At 43.4% G+C, this 24,204-nt stretch overlaps 1 protein-coding gene and 1 long non-coding RNA gene across 5 annotated transcripts in view; one reads left to right on the top strand and one right to left on the bottom strand.

Annotated features, from left to right (window-relative positions):
• The window catches only part of LOC138761576 (uncharacterized), a 114,729-nt gene extending 96,400 nt beyond the window's left edge, over window positions 1-18,329 (top strand). The window contains exon 3 of the long non-coding RNA XR_011356377.1: window positions 16,882-18,329. This is a non-coding gene — a long non-coding RNA (uncharacterized lncRNA). The remainder of the gene's footprint in view (window positions 1-16,881) is intronic.
• LOC138761575 (partitioning defective 3 homolog B-like) overlaps window positions 1-24,204 on the bottom strand; it is a 1,428,627-nt gene that overhangs the window by 1,315,198 nt on the left and 89,225 nt on the right. The window lies entirely within an intron of this gene.

Here is a 24,204-nt window from a genome sequence, read left to right as displayed (position 1 = left end):
ACAATTAGCACAATGTTAGTTTAGCATCAGCAATCAGCCTTGTCTGCAAGGAGTTTGTCCGTTCTCCCTCTGTGTATGTGGGTTTTTGCTGGGTGCTCTGCTTTCCTCCCACCATTCAAAATGTACCAGGGGTTACAAGTGAATTGGGTGTAATTGGGCATCACAAGTTCGTGGGCCAAAAGGGCCTGTTACTGTGTGGTATGTCACAGCGGGCATAAAAAGAACATTACCTGATAAGTGAATTGATTGAATTGTTTATTGGCATGTGTAATGGGAGACAATTAAATATTTTGTTTTGTGTGCTATCCAGGAAAGTCAGTGATACAGCAGGTAGAGCAATAATAAGTCAAAGATGTGGTGTTACAAAGGAAAGAGTAGAGAAAAGAGTACAGTTAAAACAGTGGAAATGTATCTTTTAGACAGGAGCAGTCCACTTTAGAATTTGATAGTAGCAGGAACAAAACACATTGCTTTCCACCTTAAAAACACACAGAAGTGCTGGAGGACCTCAGCCAGTCGCATAGTGCCGCTCGGAAGTAAAGATATATTACCAACGTTTCGGGCCTGAGCCCTTCTTCAAGTTACTGGCAACGAACAGGATGGCATCAGAATAAAGAATGAAGACTGGCAGGGGGAGAAGTACAGACCAACAAGCAAAAGGATATGATGAGGAGAAGTAATTTTGGGACTGTGAAAGGAGACAGAGGGAAAAGGGGAAGAGATAGAGAGAGTAAAGGCAACAGGGGGAAGAAGGAAATCAGAAACCGGAGAACTCAATGTTAATGCCATTTGGTTGGAGGGTGCCAAGATGAAAAATGAAGTGCTGTTCCTCCAGTTTGAGGGTGGCCTCAGTCTGGCAATGCATGAGACCATGGGTCAGCAAGGGAATGGGAAGGGAAATTGAAATGGATGGCCACTGGGAGATCCACGCTATTGCGTCGGACAAAGCCAAGGTATTCCACAAAGTGATCTCCCTGTCTGCACCCAGTCTCTCCGATGCAGAGGAGACCATGACAGGAGCACGGGATGCAGTAGATGACCCCTGCAGGTGCACAAGTGAAATGTTGCTTCACTTAGAAGGACTGTTTGGGGCCCTGAATGGAGGTGAGGGAGGAGGTGTGTATCTTCTGCCCCAAGAAGAGAGAGTATCACTGTGCAATGGAAAAGTTAAAGCAAGATAACCTGGAAAGAACCCTTTGTCTCCTGATTTGCTGACCTAGAATTCTTTTGAAGTTAATGTATTCCAAATCACACATGTTGAGCATGGAGGTTAGGATTTAAGTGGCCATTGTAGACTCCCAGCAAGATTTCTTCCCAATGCTGAACCCTATGGAGACTCCATAGTGAATACAATGGTAGAATCAAGCCCTTGCAGCTCTATTCTAAACTGCTGCCCACTGCCAGTAAGATTCAGCCCTTATGAAGATAACAGATCAGCTATATCCAATGTTAAGAACAGTTCTCTTTGCTGATTGCAATCTGTGCAGCCAAAATACATTTGCTCTTCAGATTCCAGAAATAACATATGGAAAACTCCCCTTCCCTTAACTCTGTCAGCCATCGCATACACACAGTAGGCCATTGCTCTGTTGATTCAATTACCCTGCAGTCAACAACAATGCCTCTACCCAGGAAACAAATAAAATAACCAAAATTTAAAGAAAAAAGGAAAATAATATTGCACAAGACAATTAGATCAGAAATTATAACTGCAGGTGTTCCTTTGCATACATTTGAAATCAATCGTTTGCACAGTTTGATTGCCATGAAGGGTTTAATTGTTATTAAGCAGATAATTCAAGCAATTAGTTTCCCATTATTTCTGTTGGAGCAGTATAGATTCCAGAATTCTACTTCTTTAGATGATAAATTCTAACCTACAAATCTGCTATACCAATTAATGTAGAAGTAATGGAAATGGGGATTGCAACGCCTGAATACAGGAGCAGGACAGTGCATTCGCTACTACGTTACTCTTACCAAAGATGTGCTCCATCCTTGTGGTGAATTTGGATACATAAGAGAGGTGGCACTGCTGTCGGGCTGACCACGGATCCGCCACTTTTGTGAATGGAAATGTTAGTGGTTTGTGGTCTATTAATACCTTGATGCATTTTCCTGACCTCCAAGAAAATAGCAGAAAAATGCTGAACTGCCAGAAACAGGGCCAGTAGCTCCCTATCGAAAGCACAATATTTTGTCTCCAGGGGGTCGTAGGTGCCTACTAAAGAATGCAAAAGGCTTCCAGTATTCATTGATTCTCTGCTCCGATACTTTGCCTACTGCTGGATCTGATCTGTCCACCATTAATGTAGTCAGTGTGTCCATTCATGGGTGGACCAGCAGGGTTGCCTTTGCCAGGGCACTTATTGTATCCTTGAATGCTGTCATGGCCTTCTCTGTCCATTCTAGGTCCTTGAGGATGAGATCAAACAGGGTCTTCATGATCTGGGCCGCGGATGGTAGAAAGCAACAGCAGAAATTATTCATTTCTCCAAACTCCTCTAGGCTTTTGATTGTGAGCTGTTTTGCGAATTTGAGGATGGCCTCCATTTTGGCTGGTAATGGGACGACACCCTGGCTGCTGATTCGATGTCCCAAAAAGTCAATTGAGGACCGCCCAAATTTGCACTTCATAGGGTTTATTGTTAGACCAAAGTCTTGTAGGTGGTGGCAGTGGCAGAGTAAATGCAGGAGCTGCAGGTTCTCTTTGTGAGAGTAGCTGGCCAAGTATGTTGTCCAAATACACAAAAAGAAAGTCCATTCCTCACACCACTACGTCCATAAGCCGTTAGAATATCTGCACAGCATTCTTAAGGCCAAATGGCATATACAGAAAATCAGAGACCAAATGGTATTATGATAGCAGTTTTGGCCACATCTTGTGTGTTCACCAGGATCTGATGATACCTTCGTACAAAATCAATCTTCAAGAATACCCTGGCCCGATGGACATTTGCCGTAAAGTCCATGACGCACTGGGTAGCGGTCTGCATCGTTGAATTGCCTGTAATCACTACATGGTGTCCAGTTTCCTGTAGCCTTGGGCACCATGTGAAGCAGGGAACCCCACACGCATGATCCCCGTTTTCTCCATCTTGAGGAATTCTTGTATGGCCAGGCACAGCTTGTCGGGCAGTAGTCAGAAAGTTTGGGTGTGAAGTGGAGGTCAATTCATCAGGATATGATGGGCGACGCCACTTTTGGGTGCGGCCATGGAGAACGATGGCTCAACGATGTCTGGGAACTCCCCAAGAACCTTGGTAAATTCATTAGTTTAAGTACACCACTGAGTCCAAATGTGGGGCGGGTAGTTTGACTTCTCCTAGGTGGAAAGATTAAAATGTTTTCTTACCCACCAGCCTGCGCCCCTTTAAATCTACCAAAGGTGAGTGAGCTCTGAGAAAATCCACTCCAAGCAATTGCTGAGAGACTTCAGCTAGTGTGAATCTCCAGAATTTGTTGCTGCCAAACCACAAAGGTATGGTTTGCATACCGTACGTGTGGATCATGTTTTTGTTAAATGCCATGAGAACAGGGCCCGCACTCCTGCTACGGGTATCAGGAAGGTTGAGGAAGGACACTAATTTCAGCTCTTGTGTTGACCAGAAACTTGCGCCCGGAGATCTTATCCCATATGTAAAGCAGGTTGTTATGGTTGTCAGCTGCCAATAGCCATTAGCAATGACTGGCCCTGGCATTTCCCAGAAACGCAAAAGTGGTCAGGAATGGCACTCTCCAGAACCCCATCATGGGGGATAAAATCACCAAGAGTGTGTCTCGGTGAGTTCTTTATTCAGGGTTATGTGTGTCCTCGTTGCTGGTGCACAAGGGGCTTGGACCTTTGGGTGTGACGCAGCACTAATTTCAGTGGGGCACCCACCCTGCTGCTTCATGTGCCACAGAACATCTGCACGGGCAGCTATCACACGAAGTCTTCAGTGGTCAATATAAAGCAGATATCCTCTGGCATCTTTTCTAAGAATATTTGCTCAAAGAGCAAACAAGATTTATGACCATCTGCCAGCATCAACATGTCAGTCATTAGCTCCGAGGGGGCCCACTCCAAGCGCCCATATGCAGGAGCCGCGTAGCTTGCTCGCATTGGGAGAGACTGTATGTATGGAGAAGTAGGTCTTTTAGAGCCAGATATCTGCTGTGATTTGGTGGATCACGGAGGAAGTCAACTACTCGACCTGCTGCTCCTTGGTGGAGGGCACTAACCATATTCAGTAGCATCTGCCACTATTTGACGAATGTGGAATTGTGCCTCAGCTTGTCCAAACCACACTTCTGGTTGATTCGTCCAGAGCATAGGCAGTTTAAGGGAAACTGTTGAGTTGTCCATTTTTGGTCAAAAAGCATTTTGGACCCGTCGGGAGTCACAAACGTGGTCATTGTATCACAGTGCAAAATGAGGAGTCGTAGTTGAGTTCAATCAGGAAACAACAGTTTACTGTTGGACCTGCGCACTTTTAAAACTTCAGGCTCCCAGCCATCCCTACACCACGCATAGCCAAAGGTGACATCATCGTGCTGCCTGAGACTTCCCGAGCCCTTTCAATTTCCTGGCAGGCGAGCCGCCACAGGCACCTATTTTGTGATGTCTTAATTGGGCACAATAGACTCTGTGAATTGCATGTGGAGATTCAGACCACTGGTTACATTTGGATATCCTATTTAATCCACTGGCAGACAAAGAAAAACACACATGCAAGAGGCAGCTGACTGCTATTCCATGAAGATCAAAGATTCTCACTGGATCAAGAAGAGATGGATGGGGGTGGGCAGGTGGGGGGGGAGAAGGGTGAACCAAAAGACAGAGCATAAAAGTGGGAGGGAAAATGAGTTTGGAGTGGGAAAGAAAGGATAATAAATTAAGAGATAATTGAGAAAGGGGAAAAGATGAGAGGATGTATTCCCACATATTTTTATAAATATTTTAGGAAGCTTTTGGTGAGTGTGCTGGAAATCAAGGATTCAAAGGGACTGTCGTTGAAAGTACTGCCTGAGTTTCCAAGAGGTTTCTGAAGGGAGAAAAGGGTAGTTTCGAAAGCACAATCCAGTGATAATATGGCCAAGAGACCACTTCTACTGGAAGGTCAAACAGAGTTCTTTCAATAGCAAAGATTAAAATACATACCAATGTTTCAGACTTGAGGCCATATCAAGGTATTAGCAAAATGTATGCAAGCATTTGAACAAAATTAGGGGGGGAGGGGCGGGGAGACAAGCACAGTCCCAAAGGCAAGAGTTATTAGGTAGATGAGGGAGGGAGTGAGTGATGTCTCTGTGAATGGAGAGGGAAAGGGGTGGAGAGCTGGAGGAAATACAGAGGGATAGAAAGGAGAAGGAAAACGAGGAGTGGGGAAAATTGTAGAGATGGCTTTTATTCGCAAATTAACTTGATCGACATTGGGTTCCCAAATCCCACCATCTCAACTATCATGGGCACCCTACCTAAATAATACTATACCATTTCGATCATATTTTGTGTTATGGCCATTCAAGTTTTAGCACATACAATCTCAGGAAGAAGAAATGGCATTTGTATAGCACCTTTCATAACTATCAGAAAGGTTTTAAATCTCAACACATTATCCTTTCGCACAGGATTCCACAGGTGAAGGCAGACATCAGTGGGACAATCAGAAGGGTAGGAGTGACCAGGTCCCACTTCCCATGACTTTTCTTCAAAAATCCCTCTAGAGCAGCCATTCTCAACTTTTTCTCTGCTATCCCCATCCCCCCATCCCCAAGATGCTCCTCAAAGTTTATGGGCCTCCTTCCCCGTGAAACAGTCATTTAGTTGGTTTCTTCTGTACTTCTATCAACTGCATTAAAAAAAACTTTTAAAAATATTTATGTTACGTGCTGTGGCTCCAAGGAAAATGGTTGCTCTAGAAGACTGTACATTGACCAGCCGGCCTGAACTTAGCATTACTAATTGTATAAAGAGGTACAAGAAAAACTACAAGCAATAAAGATACACAATGGTAATCTCTTCTCTTTCTCTTTGGCTTGGCTTCGCGGACGAAGATTTATGGAGGGGTAATGTCCACGTCAGCTGCTGGCTCGTTTGTGGCTGACAAGTCCGATGCGGGACAGGAAGACACGGTTGCAGCGGTTGCAAGTGAAAATTGGTGGGTTGGGGTTGGGTGTTGGGTTTTTCCTCCTTTGTCTTTTGTCAGTGAGGTGGGCTCTGCGGTCTTCTTCAAAGGAGGTTGCTGCCCGCCGAAATGTGAGGTGCCAAGATGCACGGTTTGAGGCGATATCAGCCCACTGGCGGTGGTCAATGTGGCAGGCACCAAGAGATTTCTTTAAGCAGTCCTTGTACCTCTTCTTTGGTGCACCTCTGTCTCAGTGGCCAGTGGAGAGCTCGCCATATAACACAATCTTGGGAAGGCGATGATCCTCCATTCTGGAGACGTGACCTACCCAGCGCAGTTTGATCTTCAGCAGCGTGGATTCGATGCTGTCGGCCTCTGCCACCTCGAGTACTTCGATGTTAGGGATGAAGTCGCTCCAATGAATGTTGAGGATGGAGCGGAGACAACGCTGGTGGAAGCGTTCTAGGAGCCGTAGGTGATGCCGGTAGAGGACCCATGATTCGGAGCCGAACAGGAGTGTGGGTATGACAACGGCTCTGTACACACTGATCTTTGTGAGGTTTTTCAGTTGGTTGTTTTTCCAAACTCTTTTGTGTAGTCTTCCAAAGGTGCTATTTGCCTTGGCGAGTTTGTTGTCTATCTCTTTGTCAATCCTTGCATCCGATGAAATGGTGCAACCGAGGTAGGTAAACTGGTTGACCGTTTTGAGTTTTGTGTGCCCGATGGTAATAATAAACTGAATAATATTAACCAACAGGAAAGATGGAAAAAAAAGTTAACAGAAAATATCATAAGAATCACCATTCAAGTCATTTCAGTACAATTACGGCTGTTTGTTTCAGCACCAATTTCCTGCACTAACTCTGTATTCTTTGACTCCCTTGATATCAATAAGAACATAACATAGGTGGAGAAAATATTTGAAAGAACAAGAGGTTTGATGAGGGCAATATAAAAGGGTGTTTCCAGTCTAGGATGGTCAGAGCTGGAGATCACAAATATACAGTTATCACGAAGGTTTTCTCTCATCAAAACCTCTCAAAGGTTCAGAAAAATAATTTGAATGTATATCTACAGTAATGCCAGGAGCAATGGTACATTAATGTAAAGTCTGGACAGATTTATTTCACAGAGAGAGGAAGTTTACATTGTTAGTATTAAATAAAGTAGGAGGGGAGAGAGCTTGAATGGATCATAAATCCCATCAAAGACTAACTGGGCCACATGTCATTTATCTATGCAGTAAATTATATAATTCTAATTAAGACTATGGATGGTTGCTTCTCAGTGTGGAGGATACAACTGAACATCAGTAAAGAACAAGATCCCTGCCAGATCCACACTCCCACCTTCCTCTCCAGCCCTTCCTAGTTCCAAACAGAGTCAAAGAAATTAGCCTCATGTGTAATTGACTGCTCCATCAGAATTTTACTGCTTCATTTAGACCAAGTCAGTTAACTGGGAAACCCTTTCATAACAACCAAAGAGTGTGAGACACTATTATAAAGAGTTCAACCAAACAATTTGGAGTTTGTTTCACTTTGAAATTTGAAGGAGATTTAAAAAAAAATTTGGTCTGCATTTATTAAGCACAAATTTGTTTCATTTGTTCTTTTGAAAATTAGAATTTAAATTTTCTTTCTTTGGCTTGGCTTCGCGGACGAAGATTTATGGAGGGGTAAATGTCCACATCAGCTGCAGGCTCGTTTGTGGCTGACAAGTCCGATGCGGGACAGGCAGACACGGTTGCAGCGGTTGCAAGGGAAAATAGGTTGGTTGGGGTTGGGTGTTGGGTTTTTCCTCCTTTGTCTTTTGTCAATGAGGTGGGCTCTGCAGTCTTCTTCAAAGGAGCTTGCTGCCCGCCGAACTGTGAGGCGCCAAGATGCATGGTTTGAGGTGATATCAGCCCACTGGCGGTGGTCAATGTGGTAGGCACCAAGAGATTTCCTTAGGCAGTCCTTGTACCTCTTCTTTGGTGCACCTCTGTCTCAGTGGCCAGTGGAGAGCTCGCCATATAACACAATCTTGGGAAGGCGATGGTCCTCCATTCTGGAGACGTGACCTACCCAGCGCAGTTTGATCTTCAGCAGCGTGGATTCGATGCTGTCGGCCTCTGCCACCTCGAGTACTTCGATGTTAGGGATGAAGTCGCTCCAATGAATGTTGAGGATGGAGCGGAGACAACGCTGGTGGAAGCGTTCTAGGAGCCGTAGGTGATACTGGTAGAGGACCCATGATTCGGAGCCGAACAGGAGTGTGGGTATGACAGTGGCTCTGTATACGCTTATCTTTGTGAGGTTTTTCAGTTGGTTGTTTTTCCAGACTCTTTTGTGTAGTCTTCCAAAGGTGCTATTTGCCTTTGCGAGTCTGTTATCTATCTCGTTGTCAATCCTTGCATCTGATGAAATGGTGCAGCCAAGATAGGTAAACTGGTTGACCGTTTTGAGTTTTGTGTGCCCGATGGAGATGTGGGGGGGCTGATAGTCATGGTGGGGAGCTGGCTGATGGAGGACCTCAGTTTACTTCAGGCTGACTTCCAGGCCAAACATTTTGGCAGTTTCCGCAAAACAGGACGTCAAGCGCTGAAGAGCTGGCTCTGAATTTAAATTAATTCAGAATTTAAATACACATACACTAAATTCCTATCAATGTCATCTTGCATTTTCCAAAAGACTGGAAACTGAGCAGAACTAGTCATATAAACACTGCCTGAAACAGGAGATCAGTGCTGATCCACTACAGCAAGTTGAGTCTCCAAAAGTTAAACAAGAAAGTCCGCAGATGATGGGGTTGAGTGCAATACACAAAAATGCTGGCAAAACTTAGCAAGTAGGAGGTAAAGGGTAACCAATGTTTCATGCCTGGGCCCTTGGTCAGATATACAAAGAGTCCAGGGCCTGTACATCTGACACTCCAAAACCTTTCTTCTAAATACATTAGATTACAAATGAAATATTTCATAATTTTGTCATTTTCTGCAGTTCCATCAATACAAAAGAATCCTGGCATCATCCAGAAAAAAGAAATTACTCAACTGGGTGCCATTCTACAATCAAACCATCCACCACAAGATATTGTGGCTGCAATTTGTTCCATCTACGAAGTGCATTGCAACCACACACCACTCTCATGGCAGTACCTCTCAAAGATGCTCTGGAACTACTCCTCCGAATCAGAGAATGCCCAGGCATTCTTCATTGTCATTAGGTCTAAATACTGGATCTGTCCATCCAGGACCACTGGAGTTCCCTCACTGCAACATTTGAAGAGCAACTAAGGTTTGGCCATGAATCCTGGTCTTGATTGCTTGCACACATCCACAAAATGCTACAAATCAGCAGCAAAAATAGGCAGAAAGTAGTTACAATTAATGAATCAACCACTTTGAAAAGAATTGAACTCATCCAAATAAATAAGAATGAGGTGCTACACTACTGGAGATGGATGCCAAAATTTTACTGCCTTGGAATTATGAAGGTACAAGGTAAAGGTTCCATTATTATAGTACTACATTTAGAATGTAACGTACATGAAGTTCTTTAACTTTTGTCTACTGGAAGGCAGACAGAATCACTACTTTGTTCAGTGCCCCTCACAGAAACCTAGAGTACCTGGTATCAAGTTCAAAGAATGATCTGACAAAGAGAGCACTTCTGTGAAGAATAAAACGGATGTTGCAGGGAGATTTGAACATTCAGAACCTTAAGTAAAATAACAAACATTATCCAAGTACTACAAGAACAAAAGTGGTGGGAAATGTTCAACTGGTTTGCCCAAGGTTTGCAAGCAGCTTTTTCCATTTGCAACACTTTCTCTTCTAGGCAGTATTCGCTTACTCCAACAGTTTCAAATTTCATGCAAGAGCAGAGTGACTCAAAATGGATTAAACAACGCCATCCCTTTTAAAGTAATTGAAGTGATGCCATTCCAACGTTTGTCACACTTCCAGTGACATTAAATTTTTCCACCTACCTGCCTCTTCCCCATATCCCTTAATTTCCTTTTTAAGTAAAAATCTACTAACTGAACCTTAAATATGTTTAATGAAGTAGCTTCACTGTTTCCCTGGATAGAGAATTCCACAGATTCACCACTCTCTGGGAAAAAGTTTTTCCTCATCTCTATCTTAAATCTACTCCCCTGAATCTTGAGGTTGTGTCCCAAGTTCTGGTCTCACCTATCAGAAAAAATAATTTTCCTGCCTCTATCTTATCTATCCCTTTAATAAGTTTATTTTTCTCTAAGATCGCCTCTAATTCTTCTGAATTCAAGTGAACATAATCCCAGATGATTTAGGCTCTCCTCATCTCTGGGATCAACCTGGTGAACCTCCTCTGGACTACCTCCAAGGCCAGTATATCCTTCCTCAAGTATGGAGACCAGAACTGCACACAGTACTCCAGGTGCAGCCTCACCAGTACGTTGTGTAGTTGCAGCATGACCTCCCTCCTCCTGAATTCAATTCCTCTAGCGATGAAGGCCAACTTTCCATTTACCTTCTTAATAACTTATTGTACCTGCAACCCAACTTTTTGCAATGCATGCACAAGCACTTCCTAGTCCTTCTGCACTACAGCATGTTACAGTTTTTCACCATTTAAATAATAATCTGCTCTTCTATTTTTCCTACCAAAGTGGATGAACTCACATTTACTAACATTGTACACCATATGCCAGACCTTTGCCCACAATGTTGGGTATAAGCCCGCCCTCTGCTGGACATCATGATGCCCACGACATGATGTCACCCTTTCATATATATAACCCTGTGTTTCAGTCACCATGTTAGTCTAATAGAATTAAAGGATGAGAAAGCATCACTTCTCCGAGTCTTAATTGTGTGAGTGCATACACAACAGTGGCAACGAGGAACGAAATGAACCCTACACATGCTCCATGTACTGTGAGAAGGAAAACAATAGAAGGTAGAAAATTACTACCTAACAACCCCAACAAGTTCCCTCCAAATGACAAAGGTGAAAGCGTGCCAAGATGGTGGAGGGAAAGTTTGGAGAATTCCAACGAAATAGAAGAGAGTTGGGATAACTACGTAGAATGGTTTAACCACTACTGCACAGCCCACAATATTGTGGAAAGTCCAGTAAACCACAAACGTGCCCTCTTCCTCAGTATAATGGGCAGCAAAACATTCAATCTCCTTAAGACCTTGCTGGTCCTAGACAAACCAAGGACAAAGACATTCAACGAATTATGCACCACTTAAGCCCCAAACCACCAGTTATGGCAAAAAGGCAATGATTCCATGAAAGGAGACAAGGACCAGGAGGAACAGTAAGTGAATACCTGGCATCATTGCGCAAACTGGTGGAGCACTGTCATTTTGAGCAGTTTCTAAATCAGGCACCACAAGACAGATTAGTGATGGTTATGGCAAATCACCAAAGTAAGGCAAAAATTATTAGCAATGAATGAAGACATTACATTACAAATTGCATACAGGGCTACATGCAGCTCTGAAATGGCAGATACAAACTTGGATGTGAGTCAATCAGATCTACTGGTCAGGAGGTCGTCCTGCCAACAATGCTTCGGTTGTGGGAAATACAACCACCAACCAGAAAACTGTTTCTTCAAAAATTCTAAATGCAACCATTGCAAAACAGAATGACATATCAAAGCTAAATGTCTGTTTCTAAAGTTCAGGTGGCCTGCAAATAAGCAGGCAGCTAAAGTCAAAACAATTGCAGAGAGGCAACCTAGCAATAATGATGATATCAGCCGAATGGCTGACCATTAAGCTCCTGAAATTTCAGCTCCTGAGATATTACACATCCGAGGAATAAACGGAGGAAACAACAATCTTTATACAGCTAAAAATAAATAGACACCCCCTGAAGATGGAGTTAGACACAGGGGCAGAGGTGTCCCTAATGCTGTTACATGTAAAGGAGCGCTTGATACCATACCTCCCAGTAAAAACAACTGAAATAACTCTTAAGATCTGTTACAGGAGACAGAATCAAAGTATTTGGAAAATGTACGGTCCAAGTACAATACAAATAACAGCAACCAAAAACACTCTCTCTCTACATCATAGATACTCAGGGACCAACATTTTTCAGGAGAAATTGACTACAACACATTCCCCTAGACTGGTTGAAATCAGTTCAATACTAAATGTAAACTACACGGACACCTCCCAGCCAGATCTCGGTCAAAACCTCAACAACCACACAGTGGTTTTCCAACAAGAATTGGGGAAAATCAAGCCAAACTGCAATTAAAAAATAATGCAGAACCAAAATTCTTCAAAGCCAGAACAGTCAGTCCCATTTGCTATGAAATGGAAAATTGAGGCTGAATTAAACAGACTAAAACATGAAGGCATATTAGAACCAGCACAATACAGCGACTGAACAGCGCCAATTGTACCCGTATGAAAAGCAAATGGTGAGATTCACATTTGCGGCAATTACAAAGTCACCATCAATCCATCACTCAAAATAACCGAACACCCAATGCCCAAGGCAGAAGAATTGTTTCAAGCACTTAAACGGAGGGCAAAAATTCACAAAATTAGATTTGTCACAAGTATGAACAGATAGAATTGGACAAAAAAAATCAAGGAAATATGTGAAAATCAATACCCATTGAGGTCTATTCACCTATTATACCCACGGGCCTTACAGAATTTCAGCAACACCTGTGATTTATCAAGTAACAATGGACAAATTACTACATGGACTCTCAGTTGGGTGTTACCTAGATGATATCATCATCACGGGCCGAAACGACAGTGAACACTTACAAAACCTTGAAAAGATTTTAACCAGACTAATATACGATTATGAAAGGACTTCATGCACCCCTTGTATCTTGGGTTTACAATTGACAACAAGGGGGTACGAATGAATCCAGCAGGAACAGAAGCCGTTCGCAAGGCCCCATACCCAACCAACAAATCGGAATTACAGCCATTCCTAGGACTTGTTAATCACTACTGAAAACATATCCCTAATATGTCTACTCTATGCAGCTCGCTGAACCAATTAAACATGGTATTGGAACACAGAAACTAAAAACACAGTCGATCAACTCAAGGAAATACTAACATCAACAAATAAGGTGCTGATCCACTACAACCCTAGTAAAGAGGTTACACTAGCCATGGATGCTTCACCAGAGGGACTAGGAGCGGTACTATCCAAAATCATAGAAAAAGGTGAGCATGCTTCGCAAACATTAACTACAAGGGAACACAATTACACCCAACTAGAAAAAAAAGGATTGGCAATAATTTTTGATTTTAAAAAATTTCACCAATACCTTTACGGAAGAAAATTCACCCTGATCACACACAACAAGCCTCTTAGTTTAATCCTGGGGACACACAAAGATATACCAGTATTAGCTATGGCCAGAATTCAAAGATGGGCCTTGCTACTAGTGGTATCTTCTCTTTGGCTTGGCTTCGCGGACGAAGATTTATGGAGGGGGTAAATGTCCACGTCAGCTGCAGGCTCGTTTGTGGCTGACAAGTCCGATGTGGGACAGGCAGACACGGTTGCAGCGGTTGCAGGGGAAAATTGGTTGGTTGGGGTTGGGTTCTTCCTCCTTTGTCTTTTGTCATATAATTATGATATAAAACATAAACCAGGAACACTCAACAACCATGCAGATGCCTGATCACACATGCTGCTACCCAAGTCAGAACAACGAGAAGAAATTATTAACTGGAGAGCAGAGGCGGCAGCACCAACCAAGAACAACTTCAACAACTGCCCATTTCAGCCCAGATGATCGGAAAGCAAACCCAAAAAGAAGCAACATTAAGCAAGATCCTATACTTCACCCTTCATGGGTGGCCTGAATCTGAAGTCATTCCAGAAGATCTAAAACCTTACCACACATGCCACCATCAATCGAAGAAGGATGTTTACTATGGGGTACCCGTACAATTATTCCAACCAAATGGCAAACTACCACGTTATCAGAACTGCATCACACCCATCCAGGAATGGTACGAATGAAGACACTGGCCCAGATGCATGCCTGGTGGCCCCTTATAGACAGAGACTTTGAAACAGTAAGAGAATACAAAGTATATCAGACAATGCAGCCAAAAATGCCGCAAGCCGAAGCTAACCCATGGAAATGGCCATCCAAACCCTGGCATCGGATTCATGTAGACTTCACTGGACCATTGATAGGTGAGTCTTTCCTCATAGCTGTGGACACACACTCCAAATGGCCAGCAGTTTCACAGCTGAAAAGCACCAAAGCTGATCCCACGAGCCACCTTTGCCACTTACGGATTGTCTCATGAATTAGTTACAGACAATGGGCCTCAATTTACATCAGAACATTTTTTTAAATTTATGCGTGACAGCAATATCAGACATATTTTGTCTGCACCCTATCACCCAAGTCTTAATGGGGAGGCAGAATATTGTGTACAAACATTCAAAAAGCAATGAAAGACATGAAAATTCTAAATGCCTCCTGGACACACAAAATCACAGATTTCCTATTGGGCTACAGAAACACGCCGCATTCTACCACAAAACACACCACAGCAGAACTAATGTTTGGCCGCAACCTGCAGACCAGGCTGTCCACAGTTCATCCAGATCTGGGTCTCCGATTGCAAAAGACAGGATCACCACAACCCTCACCTAGAACATTGGAAGTGGGTGAAAGTTCTGGTACAAGATTAAAGACAATATAAAAACCCATGGATGGTAGGAGCAATCCTACAAAAATTGGGCCTCCGCTCATACTCTGTTCTAGTGGGGGACAGATTGTGGAAGCAACAGATTGACCAATTACGAGCATTGACTGACACTAAGGTCCATGAACTGGAGGAGGTGGAACCAGACCTGCCGTGGCCTGCCCCGACCATCCCACGCCTCAGGCCGAGTGGGGTGGGGTGGGGGAGGGGGCAGAGAAGATCGCAGAGCCGAGGACTCCAGGTAGGAGTCCAGTAACTGAGACACGAAGCCAGGAGGGCAGCAAAGACAGGGAGTCACCGCCAAAGGTCAGCGAAGGTGGGCAGTTGCCACTGACCGCTGACCAACTATCTACGAGTTCCAAGCAAGAACTGGTACAGCCAACCACAATGAGGCGGTCCAAAAGAGAAAGAAGACCACTTGAATTTTTTAAGGATTATGTGCCCTGATTATTATTAAATACTTTCCCTTTTATAATTATAATTACTCATGAGATGTATTCTAATTCTCACTTGTAGTCCTGGGCCCGATGTAATCCTATTAATTCGAAGGGGTCCAGTCAGCATTTATTGCACAGGGGATGGGGAGGGTGGGGAGTGTTGGGTATAACCCCGCCCTCTCTGCTGGACATCAAGATGTCACCCTTCCACACGTATAGTAGCCATGCTAGACTAATAGAAGTCAAGGATGAGAAAGCATCACGTCTCCAAGTGCATATACAACACACTCACCCAACTTAACTCTATCCTTCTGCAGCCTCTCCACATCCTCTGTACAATTTACTTTTCCACTCAATTTAGTATCATTCGCAAACTTGGCTACTCGACACTCTTTCCCCTCTTCCACATCATCAATGTAAATGCTGAATAGCACCAACCCCTGCGGCCCCCCACTTACCACTGTCTGCCAGTCAGAAAAACATCCATTTATCCTGACTCTCTGCCTTCTGTCAGTTAACTAATCCTCAATCCATGTCAATATACTTCCCCCCCACCCCCCCCCCGACTCCATTTCTAAACAATTAATTGACAGCATCATGACATCACCGACAATGTGATAAACCTCTGAAATGAGAAGGGTTAATTGCATTGCTGTAACTGGAGACACACAGGAGATTGTTGATGCTGAAATTTTGAGCAACACACAATCTGCTGGAGGTATTAAGGTCAAGCACCATCAGTGGGAGAAAAAGGATGGTCAACGTTTCAGTTCAGAACCCTTCATCGAGACGTTGTGGCTTCCAACCTGAAACATTCCTGGTTTTTAAACTGCAGACATGTAATGGCACAATCAAGGAATTTTGCTACTACACAGGCAGTCTAAAAGGGAATGTGCAAGAATTTGGAGTCAGTTCCCGCACTGTGATTTATCTCGCAGGACCCCTACTACTTTTTCAACTGCACATCCAATCATACAGGTACTTGCAGTCTAAAAAGACACCCAGTGTGAACTACCACATGGGCACTAATTAAATAAAATTTTTTTCCACGATTTTCCTGACATTGCAGTCTAAAAACCATAATTGACAATTCTTTTTCTCCGAGAGATTTGATCAAGTTCCTCCAGCGTTTCTGTGTTTTTAATTTATTCTCCCCATTGATTCTGCATTACTTTATCAGTTTGTTTGGCGAGACTGGGGTCACATTTGTCCAAGAATCGATAAGCGCTGCAGATTTGCCTCTTTATTTGACATACAGCATGATGACGGGCCATTTCAGCCCATGAGTCCATGCCGCCCAATTTACACACAGTTAACCTACACCCCAAGTACTTTTCAAATGGTGCAAGGAAATGAGAGCCCCCGGGGAAAACCCACGCAGACACGGAGAGAACGTACAAATTCCTTACAGACAGCGTGGAATTCCAACCCCTGTGCCAATCACTGGCGATGTAAAGGCAATGTGCTAACCGCTACACCCACTCTGCTGCCCAATAGCTCATTAGTTTCAATGCAGTACCTCTTGAAGGGCATCCATGAACCAGATAGATTTACACAACAACCCGGTAATGGTTCCTGTCCTCAGCTGTATGTTCTGCGACCCAGAACCAAACAATTTATGGTTTTTTTTTTCTCTCTACAGATATCATCCAGAGCGTGTTCAATTGAGGAATTTGGCAGTAGCCCAGTGAACCCCAAATTTACATCACACCTGGCCAGTTTGAAAATTCGGTTCAGAAGAAAATGTAATAAAAAGCATAACAATGACCACAAAAGAAAATTTACAATTGATTCAGCATCTTCCTTCAGTGAAGAAATCTGATTCCCTGCAATTTCTAACCAACTTCAACCACATCCCACAAGCCAAAATAGATGACTGAATTCTTGCTCAAAATGACAGACCAAGCAAGCCACGTAGATCTGATGAATTGTTGAAGAAAATGGCATATTGCATGCAAGCAATCAGAAATAAATTCAAGATTCCTTTATTGTAATGCAATATTTCACAAAATTTGCTTTAGTCTGCCGTAAGACAGACAGATTCGCCATCAGCAGAAATTGCCCGGCACCCCTTTCAGTCAGAGAGAGAAGCAAAAGAGTTAGCAAGTGTCCAGCGCTCCTGCAGCCTCCGCAGCCACACAGACTTCAGAGCAAACCATCGGCAACCCAAGCTCCAGATCCAAACTTCCGACACAATCAGGAAGCCTTCATTCAGTGCCCTCAGCACACTCTCACATCTCGGTTTTGATACCTAGTACTCCTTCAGCCAGTCTCGAGCCAGTATCCAGCAGTCCGCAGCCTTCATCACAGTCATCAGCCACCCACAGCCTGCATGGGATCCCTGCATTGAGTAACCAACAGCCCACCACCTCATTGTGTCACTGTCCAGTAGGGTCATCTCCTCTGCTTCTCTTTCTCAGTCAGGGGAATGTTCTCCCTGTTTTCTGGTTTCTTGAGAGTCTGCGACTCCTCTAGGCTACTACCAATTACAGACACCTTTATCTTGTGCTGAAACCCTGCGGTTGCAGAATTTTAAAATAAACCATTTAAAACCAGTATGGAGCCATTGGAAGTTGGACCAGGTTGTAGAACCCTGGGAAGGAGCAGTGTGATTCCAGTGTGACTCCTCTTCCTGGTCTCCACAGGTGCACGCCACAGGCAGGGCTCCCATTGCACCAGCAGCACCGCCATTTTCTTTTTCAGCCTTGCCATCAGCTCCCTCATCAAGAAAAAGTAGATTATGGAACAGTACACCACAGGAACAGACCTGTCACCCCACGATGTTTGCACTGAACATAATGCCTAAATTAAATTTTTTACATCCCTATTTTTGCTGGATATACATGTGTCTAATGTAAAAGCTTCTTAAATGCTATCATTGTATCTGTTTCCACCACTCTACCACTCCCCTGGCAGTCCATTTCAGGCACTGACCACTCTTTGTGTAAAAAAAAGCTTGCCACACTCTTTTAAATTATCTCCCCAACTTTCAAAGCATGTCCTCCTTTGTGGCATTTTTACTGTTAGGAAACTTAATGCCTAATTATTTATTGCATTGTTGCACTGTTCGGATTACTTGATTTTTTTTTTATAAACACAGTTCAGACTATAATGGATTTGCATTCAGAGGACATCACCATCATGTTTAGAGGAATGCACACTAAAACTGGATGAAATCCAGGTGCATTCTTTGAATTCTTCTGAAGGAACTGCAATTTACAAAGTACTGATACACCCACAGAACAATAAAGAGTTCTTCCTTTTAGATTTTTTTCTCAGCCAATCCAACAGGTTATTTACTGCTCAACACATTGAACTGGAAAACAAGCAGCAATAAATCAGCATTCGACATGCTGTTGGTGTTGCCACATAGTTCAGCCTTAGTCCTCAACAGTTGCCAAACCAAGAGATGCACTATTCAACAACACTCAGTACACCCTCTCCATTTATATCTTGATAGCTGGAACAGTAGTATGCCATTTCAGTCACTAATCCTGTCCTGCCAGTCAATTAGCAGTCCATTAGATTTTATTCCATACCCCTTACTACTCTTATGCAACAAAACATCAATATGAGCATTGACTTGCTCTTTGAGCCAATTATAAAACAAGTACATTCCACATTCCGCAAAGGGCGACTCTTGGCATTCAGTCAAATAACCTTTGCACCAACATTCATTATTTTTATAAGTACTTAACAGAAGCGCCAGGGGAAAAAAGCAACACATATTAACAGCCCCTTTCTATTCCTTAGAGATGGCTTCTAAGAGTGACCTCGAGATTAATTTTTAACAACGGTCAGGCATCATATCATTCTGGTGGTTGTCCATCGCAACTGCACATCATTTGTTCACAATATACATAAACGATCTGGAAGAGTGTAATGTATCTAAATGTGCTGATGACCCCAAATTGAATGGGAAAGCAGAGGATACGGAGAGTCTGCAGAGAGATATACAGGGCCTTCCATAATGTTTGGAACAGACACTTTTTCCTTTATTTGCTCCTGCGTGCCACAGTTTTAAATTGGTAATCAAACAATTCACATGTAATTAAAGTGCACACTCTTTTCAAGATTATTATATAAATTTTGATTTGACCATGGCCTCCTCATTTCAGGGCATCATAATATTTGGGACATTTGGCTTCACAGGTGTTTGTGAGTACTTCAATATGTTTAATTGCTTCATTTTGAAGATTTGGATCACCTTTGGAGTCTGTAGTTGCCATTTTTCAACATGAGGACCAGAGTTGTGCCAATGAAAGTCAAGGAAGCCACTATGAGGCTGAAAAACGAGAATAAAAAAGTAAGAGGACATCTCCCAAACCTTAGGATGACCAAAATCAACTGTTTGGAACATCATTAAGAACAAAGAGTGTACTGGTGAGCTCAGTAATTGCAAAGGGACTGGTATTCTAAGGAAGACCTCCATTCTTGACAACAGGAGAATTCTCATCATAATGAAGAAAAATTCCCAAAAGTATGTCTGACAAATCAGAAACACTCTTCAGGAGGCGGGTGTGGATATGTCTGCAGAAGACTTCATGGACAAAAAAAAACAGAGGTTACACTGCAAGATGCAAACCATGGAAAAGATGGTATTCTTTGGATCTTGGGCAGTTCCTTTACGCCTCCACACGTTGCCCTTGCCATCACTCTGATATAGGTTCATCTTCATCTCATCTTTCCACAGGATTTTTTTCCAGAAAGCGAGGCACTTTTATATACTTCTTGGCAAATTGTAATCTGGCCATCCTTTCTGTGACTGTGGCTAACCTAGTGGTTTGCATCTTACAGGCTTTGGATCTTGTGCAGAGGAGGTTTGGCAGGTTGATTCGAGAGATGACAGGGTTAGCCTATGAGGAGAGATTGAGTTGTCTGGAGCTGTACTTGTTTGAATTTAGAAGAATGAGAGGGAAACTTCCAGAAATACCCAAAATTATGAAAGGCATAGATGAGATAAAGGTAGACAAGCTGTTCCCAACTGGTGGAGGAGACTGGAACAAGGGGACATAGCCTTAAGATCCAAGGTAGTAAATTTCAGACAGAGATGAAAGGGAACTGATTTTACCATCGGGTGAAGAATCTGTGGAGATTGCTGCCCATTGAAGCATTGGAGGTGACCTCAGTAAATATAGCTAAGACAAAAGCCGCTTTCAGGTGGCCAGAATATCTGACTGTAAAGCCACCTATTCTACCCCAATGCAGCTGTCGGGTGGAGAACCCAGCCAGGAGGAGCACTTACCTAACCTTCCTCGGAGAGGTATATTCTCCGGCTCAGAGAAAGCTGCTTTCAGGTGCATAACAGTCTCCGCCGCCTAACTGTTCCTCGGCGCAGGAATGTCAACGCTGGGGCGGCCGGTGCGGGACATCAGCGCTGGGGCAATCGGCATGGGATGTCAGTGGCCGGCGAACCCCAGCGCTGACGTCCCGCGCCAGCCACTCCAGCCCCGTAATCCCGTACCGGGGAGCTATCAGGCTGCGAGGAGGGGGCTGTCAGCAGCGGGGAGGTGAGGTGTCAGACGGATGCCGGCATTTGCTCTGCAGCACCTTTCCCCGCTTCAGGCCTTTCAGATGGCAGAACACTGCCTTCAACGCTGCCATCTGAAAGTCCCTTCGCAGACACCTGCAGCCGCATCCTCCAGGCAACTCCACCTGAAAGCAGCTAAAGTCAGATAGATTTTTACCTCATAGAGGAATTAAGGGATATGACAGGTAGGGGAAATGAACCTATCATCAGATCAGCCATGATCATATTGAATGATGGAGCAGACTTGATAGGCCAGATGGCATTCTCCTACTCCTATTTCTTCTGTCTCCATTTGGACGTGCAGGGCATAAACATCCAAATGGCTTCTATGTCTTTGTGGCCAAGATGGGCGTAGGTGTACTGATTTATTGTTTCTGCTCCAAACTTGCATGAAGCACAGAAACAGGCCCATCAGCCTACCTGACCTGTGCCAAACTATTAGTCTGTGATTGATCTCCACCTGGACCACATTCCTCCATACCGCTCCCATCCATGTACCTATCCAAATTTTTCTTCAACATCAAACCTTCATTCACCACTTCAGCTGGCAACTTGTTCCAACCTCCCACCACTCTGTGGGTGAAGAAATTCCCCCTCATATTTCCTTAGAACATTTCACCTTTCATCATTAATCCATTTCCTGAACCCAAAAGCTTCCTCACATTTTGTCTATCTATACCCCTCATAATTTTATATTCCCCTATCAAATCTCACCTCATTGTACAACATTCCAGGGAATAGACCAAGCCTGTTTTACTCTTTCCTGCAACGCAGTTGCTCAACTTTTGGCAACATCCATGTAAATCAGCTCTGCATTTTTTCAATCTTCCTTTCCTATAGTTATGGGATTAAAACTACAAACTTCACATTTGTCCTCACTAATGTCTTATACAACTTCACCATAACATCCAATTTCTATGCTCAATACTTAGATTTTTGATGGCCAATGTACCAAAAGTTCTCTTTACGATCCTATCTACCTATGATGTCTGAAGGCATACAAGTCCCAGAACCTGAAAGTCTTGAACAACCAGAATGCTGCTTTCACATTGCGCACACCCCATTATAAATTCAACTGAAACACAACAAGACAAAATTGGAAAGCCCCTGAAAATCGGTGTAGATTTCTGATGTGTGAATAACCTGATGCAGGGGCTTCATGCTGCCTGTTCACTTCCAAGTGTGAAGTCTGTTCTCACAAAGCTGTGCCCTGGCTGGGTGCCTAAGCTCACTCCTTTGTTGGTTGCCTATTGAAGTCAGTCTCAATATTTCAAGTCAAACACAATCTACAAGAGGAACTCAGTGGGTCGAGCAACATCAGAAATCAACCCACTGAGTTCCATAAGCAAATCGTGTTTGCCTTCAGATTCTGGCATCTGCAGCCTCCTGTGTGTCTCAATATTTTTAAGGCTAGGTTATTCTAATGAGAGTTAATACTATCAGTTGTTCTGTCATTAAATTTGAGTCTTGTAGAGAGTGTTGAAAGAATCAAAGGCTTGTTGATCCAAACTAAGGCTTTTATTAATTAGAAGACTGGAGCATATCACATGTTGGTCAACCAGTCCAGAATGATCTGGTCTGGCTCGGAGCAACCCTTTAAGACCTGCCAGTAGGCGTGGCTACACTCTCAGCCAATCACAATCATCCTACACTAGAATATATGTACATATTCACATTGGTGATAGAATCTGTACTATCACAAGTCTGTTAATCCTGAGGAGACCAATTCCACAGCATCTCGCTTCAGCAGCTTATGAAACTCAAGACTTTGGCAAACAGGAGAATTTGGCACAGTGATGGGAAGAGGCACATTTCTGGTACTTCTTTGCTAACTCGCGATTTAATCTATTATAGAGCAGAACACAAGAGTCATTTTTTCTGTACATCCTGTTCTGCATGGGATCTCCAGGACAACTGTAGGTGCAGCTGGAGGCTGAACTGTGTCCTCTGGAGCTTGAACAAAAGCTGATGTCCATGTATGAAGCCAAATGCTCGGTGGATAGTATGTTTCTGGGAGTTCAGGAGAAAAGAGACTCGAGAGCCAACTGGAGTGGCCTGGTTAACGTAGTGGTTAGCACAACACTATCCAACCAGGATCCAAATGCAGCACTGTCTGTAACGAGTTTGTACGTTCTCACCACGTCTACATGGATTTTTTCTGGGGGCTTCAGTTTTCTCCCACCCTTCAAAAACGTTCAGGAGTTGTCAGTTACCATACATGTCAGTGTATAAGACAAGTTTGTAAGATGACCCCCCCCCCCCCAAAATTTCCACGCAAAGTGTAGGTTTTGAGCTATACTCGCTGTATATGACTACCTCAAGCTTTAATGCCCCAATAGTCCTTTTCCAACCATCCCAATGACCAGTGGAGTGATGCTGTTACAATATTTTAAAAGCAAATGACCTAGTAAGGGTTTAAATTTTATGACCATATTTTTAAAATAAACCACCATCAGCTCCCACCTAAGTTGATGGAAGGAGAAGGAAAGAAAAGAATGGACTCAGTAGAATTTCTGGTGTATTTTTGTTGAATGACAACATTGTCTGACTGGCTTAATGCAACCTAGATTGTATACCTAAAATGGATGAGAGGGGGGGGTGGGGGGGTGGCTTGGGAGGAGGGAGGGGGGGGAGAAAAAGTCACTGTATATGTGTGAAAAAGAAAAAGTGTATATCATGGCTAATGTGATTTATGGTGTGAAAAATAAAAAATTTAAAAAAAAAATTTAAAAAAAACAGGCTGTTTAAAGCCAGTACAGGGGAGACAGCAGTCAGACTGGGCGGATGGCCCCCACAGGAGAGCACTGACTCTTCGCTATTAAGGTTCTGATTTTATACTTGGTATTTAAGTTGATTGCTGGTTTTGGGGTGAATAAGTATCGTCTTACGCGCCATCATATACGGTAATTGGGTACCATGGGCTCGTAGGTCTAAATTTAGATTTAGAGTAAAAAGCAGGGTAGTTGTTCATGATGACCCCACCTCCCCTCCACCACGAAGCCATCTTACTCTCTGCATTTTAAATTTGAGGGGGTGGCTTTCCTCAGGAATCCACCATTAGCCAAGATCATCGCACCATTGGTAGTTCACATGTGTAGGGAGGGAGTACAACATTTCAGACAGCAACAAGATTCAATCTTTAAGTGTGCATGGAGGCTATTCTTATGTGATTCCAGGATGACAAATTTTCTCCTGGTGCCAGGGTCAAGGGCATCAAGGAATCAGAATGGAAGGTGAATAACCAGAGGTAATGCCCCATTTCAGGATTAATGACTCTGGCAGAAAAACGAACTGGGTTCTGCAGAGAGGTTTTAAGAAGTTGGAGAAATAGCTTTACAGGGAGGACATGTGAAGCAGTCTCTGGGCAATTCCTGGGGCTACATACCTGTGAGGACAATACACGAGGTTTCAGATATAGTGCAGAAAGAACGCTTT

The sequence above is a fragment of the Narcine bancroftii genome, chromosome 4 (assembly GCF_036971445.1).
Source record: "Narcine bancroftii isolate sNarBan1 chromosome 4, sNarBan1.hap1, whole genome shotgun sequence".
Taxonomy (NCBI): Eukaryota; Metazoa; Chordata; class Chondrichthyes; order Torpediniformes; family Narcinidae; genus Narcine; species Narcine bancroftii.
Note: the sequence above shows the minus strand (reverse complement) of the source record. Positions and strands in the feature narration are given on the sequence as shown.